The sequence below is a fragment of the Leuciscus leuciscus genome (genome assembly GCF_965113295.1).
Source record: "Leuciscus leuciscus genome assembly, chromosome: 13".
Classification (NCBI taxonomy): Eukaryota; Metazoa; Chordata; class Actinopteri; order Cypriniformes; family Leuciscidae; genus Leuciscus; species Leuciscus leuciscus.
The window spans coordinates 8,091,777-8,108,759 of record NC_138737.1 but is presented as its reverse complement, the minus strand read 5'-3'; the positions used below and the strand labels follow the sequence as shown (position 1 = coordinate 8,108,759).

The 16,983-nt window shown below is 37.1% G+C and overlaps 1 protein-coding gene across 1 annotated transcript in view; it reads left to right on the top strand.

The window, feature by feature from the left end:
• Positions 1-16,983, top strand: part of LOC309511937 (N-acetyllactosaminide beta-1,3-N-acetylglucosaminyltransferase 3-like) — a 112,540-nt gene that overhangs the window by 68,488 nt on the left and 27,069 nt on the right. The window lies entirely within an intron of this gene.

Here is a 16,983-nt window from a genome sequence, read left to right as displayed (position 1 = left end):
GATCTATATGTTAGAAGCTCTACAACCACTGGGCATTTGATATGAGCGTGTTTCTTTAATCTCATCACTATAGACTGTTCTATGCTTTATGATGGTCATAGCCTGATATTTGCATAGAATAGTGTGTTCTTTCTATTTGTGTCGAAGCAATGTAATCTTATAATGTATTTTTTTATTTGAAGTTTTGATGTAATTTATGTTTTTTGTTTTCAGTAGACCCTGTGTCTAAGGCTATACTTGATATAGGCTATGTTGAACTACATTTCCCATGTTCCCTATCCCTGTAGCCTTAGCCATGTTAACACAGGTGTCTGGCATTATGCAATCAGGAGAGGTGATTGGCAAGAGCCCTTTTGTATGGCCACATTCACTCTGTTGTATGCCTGAAGAAGGTCGTAAGACCGAAAGCTTGCTAATAAATTGATCTTGCACAGTGTTTGAGTGTGCGGCTGCTGTATTTTGACAATTTTCCATGATGATTTAGTTTAGCAGCACCTCACTACAAGACTTTATTGACGGATGAGCGGTGGATTTTTCTATATTTTTCTATATTTCTATATTTCTATATTTGTGCATGGCAGTGGTGTAGTCTACGTGATACGCAGGTATACGCCGTACAGCCTACCCACTAGAAAAGGCCAAGGATTTCCGTATACCCACTTAAAAAAAGCGTGAGGATACGTAACAACTTCGTTTTGTGTCAGAACTTTCACACTTTCATTCATAAATTCACCCCGTCTGTGTTTGCGAAGCGACGGATAGAATCGCGAAACTCAGTCACGGAATTTGGCTATTTTTGAATGAATAAATCAAAAGTAGGGCTGTACAATGAATCAAATCTCGATATGGACTAGTGTCTGTGAATATTAAAGTTAAAAGAGACTGCAATTGTTCTACGCGTCTCTGGGATAGAGCGCTCAATGTGTGCTCCACACATACACACACTGAAGCACGCGTGACTCACGCTCGTGGTGTTTTCAGCGTTTCACTGTATTGAGACATGATGTAGGCTACATATGTGCACTTCATCGCAGAGCTGCTATGAAAGTCACTTAACGAGAATTTCACCATTTCATTTAATAAAACTATCGTCATTCATACGTTTCATATACACACAGAAACTGTAATGTCTTTACGACAACCTGTCAAAATAAAAGTTCGGTATAACTATAAGAAATTATAACAGAAATATATTACTATTGCGCAGTAGAGTATACTTCAAGTAGGCCTAATAATAGTTTATTAAAACACACAGAAACTCAAATGTGTACAACCCACCAAAATAAAAGTTCGGTCCAACTCAAAGAAATTAGAAAGAAATTGCACAGTAAAATGTATTTTAACATAATAATAATAATAATACAATCTATTAAAACGTTATTTTAAGGGAATATCACACAAAGTTTTTCAATAGTAAACTTGCCAAAACAATAACACCATTTTTTTCCCCAAAAACACCATTTCTAAAAACAAATTTGTATTTGTATAATGTTTAAATTTTAAATTTTTATTTTTTTATTGTCAGCTGATAAAACCTGTGGTTCAGGGACCATATTCATGTAACATCTAAGGCTAAATGTAGCTCTTAACTGGCTGAGTTGTGTTTCTTATAATAAATTGACATGTTGATAACACTTAGTATTTCATAATGCTCTCAATTACATGTCGATGCATACTGTATGCATTAGTGAGTGTGGTGGTGCTTATGGGGTGACGCTCTGGGACGGGCGAGTATGAGGCGGGGTGGGTGTGTGTGGGGGATTACAGTATACTCACTACAAAAAACTAGACTACACCACTGGTAGAAAGCAAATACTGATACTGACATAATGACGTCCAATAAATAAGGACATTTGAACTACACGATTGAGGGAGCAGGCTACACAGTGAACTCAGAGAAAACGCTACTTAAGCTCCGCTGCTTTCTTCGACCCTCTCTGTCTCTGGTCCTGCGCTGTGCTCTCTCAGTGTGTGTGTGAGAGGGGGAGTGGCCAGCGGTTAGAGCGGCAAAAGCCAGTTGTGTGCTTCTTTTACCGATATATTTACCGATATATTTTGCATTTCTGATCCAAACAACGCCAAACTTGGCACTGCACTTACTTGTGCCCGTAGCAAGACACCTGTCAAGTTTGTAAGACTGGAAAAACTGGAAGAACTGGTTTGGGAACGACCACTCCTTGAGTAGACAAAGGACCTTGCTGGAAATTAACATTTGTGCACTATCAAGACGAAAGTCTCACCTCCGAGTCATCCTAATCTACATTTCATTCCCTCATCCCTCATCCCTCACCCTCTCTCTCTCATGCTAAGATCACCTGCATTCACCCAAGAATATATATAGTTTAATGTGAATGATTATCATCGATTATTATACATGTTTAGTATCATTTGAAATATCTCAGGGCGACTGGTACAAATGTCTCATTTCCAAATAAGTAAAACAAAAGGTAATAAGGTTTTTAAGAGTTTATAGATAACTGGCACACAAAGGAAGGTGGTCACTAAACAAATGGTCTCATACCCCCAAAAGGTGTCAACTCTGAATGTAAATTCCCATTGTTACCATTTGTTTCCATGTGAAAGAAGTTTCTGTCTTTATCCTCCTGAGACCCAGACATTTATTTATTTATTTTTACAATTTTTTTTTTTTTTTTATGTCATCACATTGTTTTGACTAGAGCATAAGAAACAAATAAAAAAATAAATTAAAAAAATAATGAAAAATTATATTTTATTCATACGTTATGCTATGTCCTCTGTAGTGGACACCAGGACTAAGTTCTTTAAAAAATAAAATGACATGAAAATATATGTATAGGCAAAAACAATAGGATTTTTTAAAAAAATGTATCACCAATAAATGTTGGGGTTTCAGGACTTTTTTTAACCAAAATTTGTAAAAAGATGATTCTCAGCTATGTTATGAAAGATGTTTCACGGAATGAATTTGTGCGTACATGTGTTTCCGCGTGTGTGTTTGTGTGTGTGTGTCTGTGCATGTGGATTTGTATGTGTGTGTATGGGTGTGTGTCTGTGCGTGTGGATGTCAGTGTGTGTGCATGCTTGCGTTTGTTTGTATTCCTGCATGTGTGTGTGTGACAGTATCATCCTAAACCAGCAACCCTTCGCTCAACACCACCATCTACAGGCCGATGAGTGTACAGTCACTAAATGTGCACATAAATGAATTTATTTTATACCCCCCCATGGATGAAATTCTACGAAACTTAGTATACCCCCAGAGGATGTCAAGTTAATCATACACATGAAATATGGTGCAGTTCTGAACATCTCAACTGAAGATAGGGGCGATTAAAGCAGAATAATATTGCATTTTCATTTTTTATGGGAGGGGCGCAAATCACAAATGAGTGATTATGGGCTAGGTTGATGTGGGCCCTTAAGACCAACATACCATAAAAATTTCTTCATCCTCGGTGCCACGGTTCAGGTAGTTATTTAGGAAAAACTGAATTTTGGGGGTTTGGGGGGGCGCAGCGCGGGGGGGGGGGGGGGGGGGGGGAGGGGGAGTGGCCCCCGGGGACCAAACGAAATTTTTCCGTAAAAGTCTAGTGGGGCTACATGCCCACCAAATTTCATGTTCCCCGGTGTTTCGGTGTCCCTGGTATCGTTGACGAAAAATTCAGTAGATGAAAAAAAAATAAAAAAAAAAAATAACTTTGACAATCCCTATATGACCGCTTTCGCTAGCTACGCTAGCGGCGGTCATAATAATATCTAATATTTCATAGGAATATTGATGTATAACTTATTTCCCTAGTATTCACTTGTTGTGTCTCCCAAAATGCCTGATAAACATGATTTAAATCCTGATGTCCTCTACAGTATACATGATGCCCTGGGCTGCGTTTCCCGAAACCTTCTTAACGCTACGTCGTTCTTAAGTTACACCTTAAGCTGTACCTTATCGATAATACGTGTTTCCCCGAAACGTTCTTAGTTAAAGGGTAAGTTCGCCCAAAAATGAAAATTCTGTCATTAATTACTCACCCTCATGTTGTTCCAACCCCGTAAGACCTTCGTTCATCTTCGGAACACAAATTAAGATATTTTTGATTAAATCTGAGAGCTGGATCACTCCTCCATAGGCTTCTAAGCCATTATAACTTGCTGGCCCAGAAAATGTATTAAAGACATCGTTAATATAGTCCAAGTGACTACAGTGGCTCAATCTTAAGTTTATAAAGCGACGAGAATAGTTTTTGTGCGCAAAAACAAACAAAAATAACGACTTTATTCCACTATTCATTTCCTTCTCTCTGGCCAAAAAGTATTCTCGTCGCTTTATGAACTTAAGATTGAGCCACTGTAGTCAATGTAATCAAAAATATCTTAATTTGTGTTCCGAAGATGAACGAAGGTCTTACGGGGTTGGAACAACATGAGGGTGAGTAATTACTGACAGAATTTTCATTTTTGGGTGAACTAACCCTTTAAGTATACCTTCTGTAAGTCATACTTTCAGAAGGTTTTTTTTTTGCCGGTTGGCACACAACGAAATGGTGCATTACTGCCACCAACTGGTATGGAGTGTGGTTTTGAATGACTACTAATTCTATTCCAAACAAAACAAAACAAAAACAAAATCAACAAAACAAAACAAAATCAACAAAACAAAAATTAAGACTCAAATCCTTTCAATCATTTTGATTATTCTAAGATAATGAAAAACGATTCCATAGCACTTATCTCTTGAGTTCTTTCTAAGAATTTATATTAAATCAAAATTTATACTTTTCATTCTAAGGTTTTGGATCATTTCCCACCTTTTTCCCCTCACATTTCTTACAGTGTACCATGACGTGTTCTATTGTCTCTTGTTTGTTGCCCACAGTAATTCACATCTGCCGGTGTTGTTTACCTATTTTAAATAAAGTGCTGTTTAATCCTGTGTGCCCAAATCTAAGTCTAGATATAATTTTCCCTTCTCTCCTTTTCCTTCCTGCACATCTCATTTCTCCCATGCACTCTCCTCTGAATTTTGTAAAGCCACCCCAGCAAGCAATTTTGCGTCTAATAGACGTCTAATAGCCGTCAAAACACAGCCCAGACGTCTAGGCTAAAACGAGGCTAATTTTGGGCTGTCAGTGAAAATCTAATAGACGTCTAAACATAGCCCAAGAATAGACAGCTATTGAATGACTACATATATACGTCTAATAGACGTCTAACCATAGCCCAAGAAAAGACAATTAGACAGCTATTGAATGACTATATATATACGTCTAATAGACGTCTAACCATAGCCCAAGAATAGACTAGTCATCAATTAGACCGCTATTAAACGACTACATATATACGTCTAATAGACAGGCAATATGGGTCTAGGCTAAAACAAGGCTGATTTTGGGCTGTCAGTGAAAATCTAATAGACGTCTAACCATAGCCCAAGAATAGACTAGTCATCAATTACACTACATATACATGTAATAGACAACAAAATGAGGCATAAGGATTCTTTTCACTCAAATATAACAGGTTCTCATAAATGAAAATCCATCCAAACTAACTGAATATAAAGAATTTATTTAGAACAATTATATTAACAACTTAGACAACATTCAAACATAAAAATGAACAAATAAAAAATTGGAAAATATGTAAAACAACTTAAGATACAATTTTTTTTAAGAATGAATTGTTAGCTTTATATCCATAACCACCACCCCCTGCTCTCCCTGGTGCTTGTTTAAAATGACCAGAAATTGCATTTTTTATTTCCCATTCAGTCGCCGAAGGAAAGTTGGTAATCACTGCGTCTGCCAAATGAGAAAAAGAAAAAAATTATTGCTCAAGAAAAGCATTGTTGACCATCATTTTTAACTAATTACAGTCATTCACTTTTGCTTGGATGCACACTAGAGCTGGCCAATATAGAGTTACGGAATATAGATTGAGACAATATAATTTATATATCAATATAGACAATTTATATCAATATTATTAATGTCAATAATTGAAAATGTTCGCCTGCATAATGGTGATGCACTAATTATATATACACACATATATATATACACACACACATATACATATATATATATATGATGACTGACAGACAAGAACGGTTTGACCTAAAAATATCAAAATTGAAACTACTGCAGAAACAAAGACACCTACATCTTGGATGCCCTTAAGGTAAGCTAAAACATACCAAAATTTAATTTCAAAGTGAACTATCCCTATAAATCATTCTTTATCACTTACTCATATAACTCTAATGAACATAAAAAGATACTTATAGGGGTAGTTCACTTAAAAAAAAAAAAAATTACTCACTTTCACTTGGTTCCAAACCTGTATGGCTTTCTTCTGTTGAACACACACAAAAAATATATATATTTTGAAGAATGTTGGTAACAAGACATGTAATGGTAGTCATTGACAAGTGTTCTGTAAATTCAATTGCTGTACTTTGTTGACTGATTGCTGGATAATTTGCAATAAACAGTGTCTTTAAATCAAATAAAGTGGATTACATCACTCCAGTTCTGAGGTTTTTACACTGGCTATCTGTCTGTCAAAGAATTCATGTCAAAATACTACAGCTGGTTATTAAATTAATTAACGTTTTAAGGCCAAAGTAAATTTCTAATCTTCTGATGCATTATGAACCATCCGGAGCAGACCTCTCAGGTCATCTGGGACAGTAGCCAGCTACTTTTATATCCCCAAAGTCAAAACAAAACATGGAGAAGCAGCATTCAGTTTTTATGCACCATATATCTGAAACAAATTCACTGAAAACTGAATGTATGCTGCATATTTTAATTATTTCAAATCAAGTTGAAAGACTTTACTGTTTGCCACTACCTTTTATTAATTGGAAAGGATTATTTTTATATATATATATATATATATATATATATATATATATATATATATATATATACATATATATATATATATATATATATATAATTTCTTTGCATGTTGCTGTTAAGTTTTATGTAAAGTACTTTGAAAATTTGCATTAAATCAAAAACTATTATTTCTTACTCTAATCTAAAAACAAAAATATATTGGTATCTTTAATAATAATAAAAAATAGTAATGATAAGTTTCATAGTTTCATGCTTACCACCTTGAATTTAGATACATTTTAGATTAAGGGCACACAGTTGCAATAACACATGCAGGTAACTTTAACTTGTTGGAGAAAAATAGTACTCTGCAATGGTAATGTTAAAATGTCACGGTTTCTACACATTATAACAACTAACTAATTTAAATAATGAACATAACAAAAATAACACGCATACTTACAAGATCAAAGTAGAAATTTGCAGGTTTTCAGAGTGTCGCTCGCCCGTTGCTCTCCGACAGCTGCCTCGTGTAAAATAAAACTGAAAATGGCGGAAATGTTTATAGCGAGATCTGGCTAAAGTAGTCCCAGTAGTCATGTCTCAGTAGCGTTTCGATTGTGCCATCTAGCGGTTGAGAAATGCAATTGCATTTGATTTAATTTGAAATGATAGATTGTGTATGAATGTTATGTTTATGTGTGACAGCAAACATTAAGCTGTGTGAGCGAAAACATTTTTAAGACTAATATTCTTATACTATATCGCTGGCCTGAATCAGGGCTATAGCCAAGCCGTACGTAGACCAGATTGCCTTGATTTCGCCAGGTGGGCTAAATCAGACCGCATATAGCCCGTCCAATTCGGAGCTAAATCGTGACTACAGATCGACCATGTAGTGAAATGACACATTGAACCTTGTAGATATCATTACCAATGTGAACATGATGGAATATTAACCATTTCATGCACTGCCTGGCAAAAAACTACAATTAATCAATTTTGACTAAAAGTGGGCTACAATAGCCGGGTCTGAATACGAGCTAAATCGTGGCTACGCACAGCCTACACATATAACATGTAAAATAAAGCAAACCAAACAACTTGTAATCACAGTTGACTTTGCTTACATGATGGAATATCATACATCTCACAAGTTATTTTGGAAAAAAATACATTTATCCAGCCTAAATGTTATTTGGGCTAAAAGTGGGTTACACATAGCCGGACTATATCGGGTCTATATTTAACCTAGACGTTGAAATGACGGCTATTGCTTGCTGGGACCGTTCTTTTCTCTCTTCCTCCCATTGCTTTTGCCACCTTTTCTTCAACCTCTGTTTAATAATGATCTTTATTTCCATCGTAGGCCTCATTTACACTGCATGGTTCAAGTGACTCAATTCCGATGTTTTCCTCTCATGTGGCACAGATCGGATATGACCGGCGAACGTGTAAGCAGGAAAAAAGCACATGGATTCCGATATTCTCAGATCGGTTCCAGGCCTCACTCATATGTTAGCCTGACTACGTCAGACTTCGTACTTCCGCTCAATTTCAGTTCGCTTCTGTACTCAGTCTGAGATAGCGACCTATCTCGCAGTTTTCCTCTGGCCTCAAAACAGCCGGCCAATCAACGAACAGAGGGCGGGCTGAGAGCCATGACGTAGACGCTGATTGTACTGTGGATGCGTAGATTTACTTCACATGATCTGCAAAAGTCATTCACAGCCACGTTCACTCCGGTATTTCGCTTGATGGTTTTGTTTTCGCATCATACATGTGTTTACAGTGGAAGTTCGATGCGGCTGAGCCGGCGCAAAACACACACATTTTAACCAAACGTTATGTGATTGGCTTACGGGTAACCAATGATTTTAAACTTCAGAGAAGCAAAGACAACGTCGGCAGTGTTGACGGCAAAATAGGCTATAGAATATCTCGTTCTGTATTGACAGATGCAGTATTTTAAAATCGATAATAACTTTTTCAATTACATTTATATTTGCATTTATGTCAAAACCATAACACTTTCAAACATCAAAATTACATTTATTAATGTATTCGTGTCAAAATGACATTTAAACATATTTTCCTATTCTATTTTGCCTGGAAACGCTTCCAACACTAATAATGATTTATCATATCCAACCACGACCCACCCGAAATTAATCAGAATGTTATTAAAGCTGCCGTCGGCAAATTTTTTTTTATCATATTCAGTGTAATCGACACTATAATCCGACAGAACAACATAAATAAGGTGGTTTTAGAAAAAAAACCGAGCTTCTAACTCCACCTGGAGCGTGTTATTTGTTTCGCAAAAATCCAGCACTCCCGCTTCATCAGGTCCAATCTATCTATCTATCTATCTATCTATCTATCTATCTATCTATCTATCTATCTATCTATCTATCTATCTATCTATCTATCTATCTATCTATCGTCAAACTTTTTCTGTCTATCTATATCTATCTATCTTCAAACTAATATCTATCTATCATCTTTTCTTTGTAACTTCTTTCTTTCTAACTAATCTTTCTTTCTTTCTAACTTTTATTTCTTTCTAACTAATATTTCATCTAACTAATCCATCTTTCTTGCATTCTAACTAATCTATCTTTCTATATAACTGATCAATCTTTCTTTCTTTCTAACTAATCAATCATTCTTTCTTTTTAACTTATCTATCTTTCTTTCTAACTAATCTTTCTTTCTTTCTTTTTAACTAATCTATCTTTATTTTTAACTAATCTATCTTTCTTTCTAACTAATCATTCTTTATTTATTTATTTTTAACTAATCTATCTTTCTTTCTGACTAATCTAACTTTCTTTCTTTCTAACTAATCTATCTTTCTTTCTTTTTCACTAATCTATCTTTTTTCTTTCTTTTTAACTAATCTATCTATCTATCTAACTAATCTATCTATCTTTCATTCTTACTAACTAATCTCTTTTTTCTTTTTCTTTCTAACTAATCTATCTTTCTTTCTTTCTTTCTAATCTATCTTTCTTTCTAACTAATCTTTCTTTCTTTCTAACTAATCATTCTTTCTTTCTTTCTTTCTTTTTAACTAATCTATCTTTCTGACTAATCTAACTTTCTTTCTTTCTAACTAATCTATCTTTCTTTCTTTTTCACTAATCTATCTTTTTTCTTTCTTTTAACTAATCTTTCTTTCATTCTTTCTTTCTAACTAATCTATATTTCTTTCTAACTAGTCTATCTATCTATCTATCTATCTAATCCTTCTTTCTAACTAATCTATCTATCTTTCATTCTTACTAACTAATCTCTTTTTTCTTTTTCTTTCTAACTAATCTATCTTTCTTTCTAATCTATCTTTCTTTCTAACTAATCTTTCTTTCTTTCTAACTAATCATTCTTTCTTTCTTTCTTTCTTTCTTTCTTTTTAACTAATCTATCTTTCTGACTAATCTAACTTTCTTTCTTTCTAACTAATCTATCTTTCTTTTTTTCACTAATCTATCTTTTTTCTTTCTTTTTAACTAATCTTTCTTTCATTCTTTCTTTCTAACTAATCTATATTTCTTTCTAACTAGTCTGTCTATCTATCTATCTATCTATCTATCTAATCTATCTAATCTTTCTTTCTAACTAATCTATCTATCTTTCTTTCATTCTTACTAACTAATCTCTTTTTTATTTTTATTTCTAACTAATCTATCTTTCTTTCTAACTAATCCATCTTTCTTTCTTTCTTTCTAACAAATCTATCTTTCTTTCTAACTAATCTTTCTTTCATTCTTTCTTTCAACTAATCTATATTTCTTTCTAACTAATCTATATGGTGTAGAAGTGTTTTGCTGATATTCCAGCCATTTTCTTCTCACTGACATTGGTGTAATGCTGTGATATCACCACAAGATGGTGTGGGCAGTGTCCCTAAATGTGGCCAACAGGTCTAAGATTTACAAATTTGACTATCATTGTGTCAAGAGGCAAATATGTAATGTCCTCATATGAGGTCGCAGGGTCTCAGGAGGGTAGGCCTATAGTGTAAATGCAAATATCGGATATGGGTCACTTTTAAGTAAGCGGGTCGTCAAAAAAAAATCGGCATTGGGCATCAAGACCTGCAGTGTGCAGACAGCGTGATGGACGATTTCGAAACACTGCTTCATGAAGCTTCGAAATGTTTACAAATCTTTTGCATTGGATCAGTGGTTCAGAGCATGTATCAAACTGCTGAACTGCTGAATGTGATTTCACTGTGAATCAACTAACGTGATTTCAGTTAACGAGGCGTTACGTTATAAATGTTTAGAAACGTTAAACAAATTTCAGCGGTTGACTGCTGGGAGGTGACTGCTGGGAGGTGATGTGGAAACTACGCACACATAGATTTGTATGCGTAGTTTCCACATTCGACCGCTCCAGACACGTAGGCACGCCCGCCATCTAGCAAGTTTGCAACGGTCAGAGTGTCGTCACTCACAATTAGAAAACTCAATATTACATGTTTTTACTAAAGTACTTTTAATGTTTTTACTTGTACTATGGTAACTGTTTCAATGTCTAATGCAAAATCATCTGCTGGTGTCTATTTCATTGATAGATATCCATACATGCGTCTAACCAGAGAATGTCTAATAGGAAGAGAATTGGCACTTATGCCACTGGTGCTTACTTCCGGTTTCTAGACTGGCTGCAGTAACACGTCTCTGTCCATGCGGGGGCGCTCGCAAGCGAGTGCAGAATGAATGGAGGTCTATGGCGCTATACCCATCAAAATCCACTTTTCTCAGGATATAATTTTTTGTCTAGTAATTTGAATGTTGTATTCGACAGGAGATGCAAAGAAATTACACATTGCTGGGTGTTAGATTTTTTAGAGTCACTTATTTGCTTTAAAAAGTCTTTTAAAATGTCAATGACGTCATACACATCGTACGACCAGAGCAACGCATTCTCATCCTTGGGCGTCATAATACTGACGCTTTTGACATTTCGTCTACATCGAACGCACATGGCACCCTTTAGCGTCAATATGAGACGCACAGAGCTTTGTTCGGTTATGGGTAGGTTTAGGTGTAGTGTAGGGATAGGGTTAGACCGCTAGGAGGCACCTTCTGGCCCATTTCTATCTGCGTCTCATATTGACGCTAAAGGGTGCCATGTGCGTTCGATGTAGACGAAATGTCAAAAGCGTCAATATATGACGCCTTGGGATGAGAACGGGCTGACCAGAGATACTGCTTTACGGCAATCCTTCAGTCACTTTGGTGCTTTCGTGCTCTGCACTTTCTTTTCTCTCGAGGCATCGACAACACAGCTGACACAGGTAAATACACGTGCTAGAAGAGTTTTTGTTTTGTTTGTTTCTGGTCCCGCTTCGGATGCCACGATGCCATCAAGCGGTATCTCTGGTCGTAATCAGTCCTTCACTGACCAATCAGCGTTCATTAGCAGAATGCTAGCGTGTTATGGGCAACAACAACTCAACCTGTAAGAAATCGAAAGGACATAAGTACTCGTTCATTCCATTTTCGACCTATAACCCATGTTGAACTTGCAAAACCTACAATAAAATTTGAGATTTCTCAACGGCAATCGGGTGAAAGAGACACATTTAGCCGTCTAGCCCCATAGACTCCCATTCAGTCTGCACTCGCCCGTGATCACCTCCAGTGGAATTCTAATGGAACTGCAACCAAGATTGATACAATGGGGCTAAAAGGAAGTGCAAAGGCTCTCCAGACGGGCTCTGGTCTAACTACGGTTGCAGAAAGTGATGACGTCAATCGAGGCGAGGCCGCACCTGGGGCGGGGCTGCACGTCTCTTCCCGCCAACATCTCTTCTCATTGGTTAGTGGCGTGAAGTCATGACGTGATTCTAGCATGTTTTCATGTTCATCGCTGCATGGTGAGTACATTACAGGCAAGCTACTCTTTTTTTGTTCTAATTTTATTTACGTTTTATTTTACCATTTTTAATTCTGAAGTGGCGTTTAGTGTGATGTTAATTGGTGTAAAAATGAGATCGTGTAGTGCTAACTTTACTCATCATATCACACAAATAACTAGGACAGCGTAGGTCCAAGTGTGTGTGTGTGCCACTGAGACATTTCAAATGATACTAAACATGTATAATACACTGTGATAATCATTCACATTAAACTTTATTCTTGGGTGAATTCAGGTGATCTTAGCATGAGAGAGAAGGAGTAGGGGGATGAGGAGAAGGAATTAGGATGACTCGGAGGTGAGACTTTCGTCTCGATAGTGCACAAGGGGGAGTTCAAATGTTAATTTCCAGCAAGGTCCTTTGTCTACTCGATGAGTGGTCGTTCCCCAACCAGTTCTTCCAGTCTTACAGGCTACACCCCATTCAGAGCTTGGCCCCTAAATACTCTGGGTGTTTCATTTTGGCAAAGGTGTACAGCCTGCAAAACTTTAGGATTAAAAAAGGTTAGAACTAGTTTAGACTATAGAATTTTAATTAAAATAATGTCAGAACTTTTTGCAGGCTTTTTGTTAACACTTGACCACGAATAGGCTTTAAGAAAACCAAGTCACATCATGAATTCCTCCCCCAAGTTTAAGTTACAGGAAAAAAGAGAAAATCTTTGTTCTCAGTGAACAATTTAGCTCATAAAAGACATCAGGGGCCTGTACCATGAAGGTAGCTGAACAAACTCGGGGTTACAGGATTAGTTTTGAGTTGACAAAACCAAACCGATGCAATCAGGCTTTATTGGTACCATGATGATGCAGCTCATCAACTTTCTCTGTCAACTCAGGCTTTGAGCCTCAAGCTATGATTACTCCACACGCGCGTGCACATAAAAGAGTGACGTCGACACTGAACAACCAATCGCGGGTAGAGCGAGAGCGATATATTTTTCGCGGAGGAGCAAGAGATAATCATTCATAATTACGATGAATTTAAATATGTATTTCAAGCTCGAAACAATACGGTCTCTGCTGCCAAAGCAAGAGAAGACTGTTGGAGAAAGATTGCTGATTGTTAATGTGTAAGTTAAACAAATACGTTCTATATTTATGTAAAATTATGTATGTATGTGTAGCCTGTATATGTAATATAGCCTATAGCCTATTTTTATAATATATAAAAAATGTGCATGTATGTAGGCTACTAAGAAAGATTAATATTCATTGATTTTTAGATGCAACCCCAACTCCAAATGTTCTTGGCAGCAGATAAAGACAAAATATAAAAATATAATTCAAAGTGGTGAGTATTTACCACAACTAGGGGTGTCGCAATATACCGGTGTTGACGATAATCGTGATATTCAAAGCATGAAATATCGACATCGTGTTAATTTAGAGTGTGACAATATACCGGTATTGGCGATAACCACAATGTTTAAAATGAATAGGACTCTTATGATAACATGACACGTAAATACTCCAGCGCCAGTACCTGGTTGACCTCTCAGGTGGCAGTATTGCACCCGCTGACACCTGTCAAATAAGAAGACGACGCAGCGCTCGTCCGCGCCCGCGCAGCTAGAGTGGAACACTCTGTCCACACCCGGTAAAAGTAAGCTCGCCAGTATTAAGAACAGAGTTCTTCGGCTTCAAAGAAAACAGCATCTTAAAGGTGGTCGCACACCGGACGAGAAGCGCAGCGCCACGTCTTTAAAATTCGAACACATTCTGTATGAGTGTAGGCAGGGGCGTCGTAAAGGGTACCGAGTACCCAGGGCCCGAGGCAGGGGGGGGGGGGGGGCCCTTAGAAGTCAGTTTTCTATACATACATATATATGCACTAACATTTGTATAGCATTTATGTACAAATAAAAAACTTCCTGTGCAAAACTAAACTTGTAGTTAGGCACTGGTTTGGTATAAAAAAAGTAATTTTCATGCTGTGCAGGGCCCCACCACCCCCCTCGAATCAATGTAAATGGTACGACCCGCAGTTCAGGTGCTCTGCTGCGGACCTGCGGTCGGTGAATCAGTTGATGAGACAGGAGCTGGAGTGAGCCGTGATAGGAACTAGGAAGACAGGGGAAGAGTCATGTCTTTCCTTAATAAAGGAAAATCAGGGGCTCAAAAACGAAAAGAAAAGAAGATTAAAGAGAGAAAGGCAAATGAGGGCAAGTTGCTCACTCAGTTTTTTGAAAAGAAAGGTGAGCTCCAAATGCATCATCGAGCCAGGCACGGATTTAGAAAGCAGAGGCCCCTGGGCACAAAATCTTGGAGGCCCCCCTCCCCCCTCGTAGCCCAAACTAACACAGCATCTTAATTTTTAGAAACAGTAAAAGGAAGCTGTGGGTTTTTCTTTAGTTTAAATCAAAACCACTTTCTCCAACTCCATTTCTTGTGATGTTAACTGTGACAGCAAAGGAGATCTATAAATATCTATAAAACAAAAGACAAAAAGGAAACTATCACAGAACAAAATCAGAAAAAAGTTTGTGTGTTTTAACATGTGTGTGTTTGGGTAGTGTGTGTGTGCATCCACACATGCACAGGTCCAAGGGCTTGATGTTTGCAAGCACACATGTATGTACACGAACATAATGAACATGCTCCTGAAAACTATTTTTTTCTCTTATTTTCAATCACTCCAATTCACTTTAAATGGTCGCCAGTTTTTTAACCAAAATGAGAAGCCTACTCTCAGATAGATGAGGCCTACGATTAATCAGATGCAAATAGAAATATAAAACTGGTCCTAATTTAAAGAAAACAAGCTGACAAAAAGATTGAATCCAATATTGGGTGATGATATAGCATAACAAGTGCAAGTTTTTATAATAATGAAAGTTTTTATAGGCTGGCCATTTTTAACCGGGAACATCAAAAGTGTTATAGGGTTTTGAGCACAACCTGAGGATTAAAAAAAAAACTGTAAAACGGGGTGAGGGGGGCCAAGTTGCATGTGTGCTTGCCGTTGTTTCACATTGTACACATGTATTCATAACGGTGCGCGTGCGGCGCGTCCACTGTGTTTGTGTGTGCGTGTGTGTAAAGAAATGCGCTTGTGAACTCAAACTGCGTCGGACATGGATCTACACAAAATAGTAGGCTAGCTTTTTACTTTTATCTGGGCTTTCAACAAAAGGAAATTCTACACAGGTGCCATGAGGCTACACACCGTGAGTAATGAATTGGAAACACGCGCTCTGCGCTAGTGGACGCGCACTGTTATGAATGCTCACGCAACTTCTTCTGTATTCTCGAAATGTTTCGACTTTAATCTCGAAATACTATGTGTATATATATATATATATATATATATATTTTTTTTTTTTTTTTTTACGTTGCGGTTCAGGGCTTCCGTACTTCTCTGCAGTGAACTGACGGAAAAAGGTGAAAGATAGGCTACTTTTAAAATGTGAAATATTAATTGAAAGAAGCCTAACGTTACCCTCAACTAGAGAACGAGTCCCACATATTATGCATTGATAAGCCTAGAACGGGTATCTGGTCATAAAAATGAACCGTCAACATTAATACAACAATGTTACATGATTTAAAAAGCAACAGGGACAAGAGGGGTGGTGTGGGTGCTGGGCTCTAGCTAAATCAGAATTATTTATTTGGGATCGGCGGTGGACGCAGATTTAGGCTTCTTCGCCGATCCGGGCATCTAAAAATCAGGGTTTTTAATTAGGGAAAAAGTAATAGATAGGCCTACATTTTGAGGCTGTCAAACTGGTAATGTACGTCACCGCCGGTGTGGTTAACAATCGACTCCGGTTGAAGAGATGAGTCCGAGTCGACTTTTGAAAAAAGTGGAGATGGTTGAAATATTACTCCAAATTAAATTCTCTCTGCTATCCTTCTCCCCTTTAGCTTTGCGTTTTGTGGCTCCACTGTTTTTTATCCATGTTGTTGTATTTTTTCTTGCCGCTATCAACAGTTTTCGCGGTAAGTTGGCTCGTCATCATCAGACACAGCCGACACAGCCAAAAAACTGATCATCATACTTTTTTGTGTGCAAATAAATTATTGTTAACACACATACACACAAACTCATTAATTAATTTTCTTTTAATTGAATAAAAAACAAACAAAAAAATAAATAAAAAAAAGGTCACACAGTAGTGGGGTCTTGGAGGCCCCCTAGAGGTCGGAGGCCCCCGGGCACCGGCCCAATCGGCCCGGTGGTAAATCCGGCCTTGCATCGAGCATTGACATTGTTTTAACATAAATA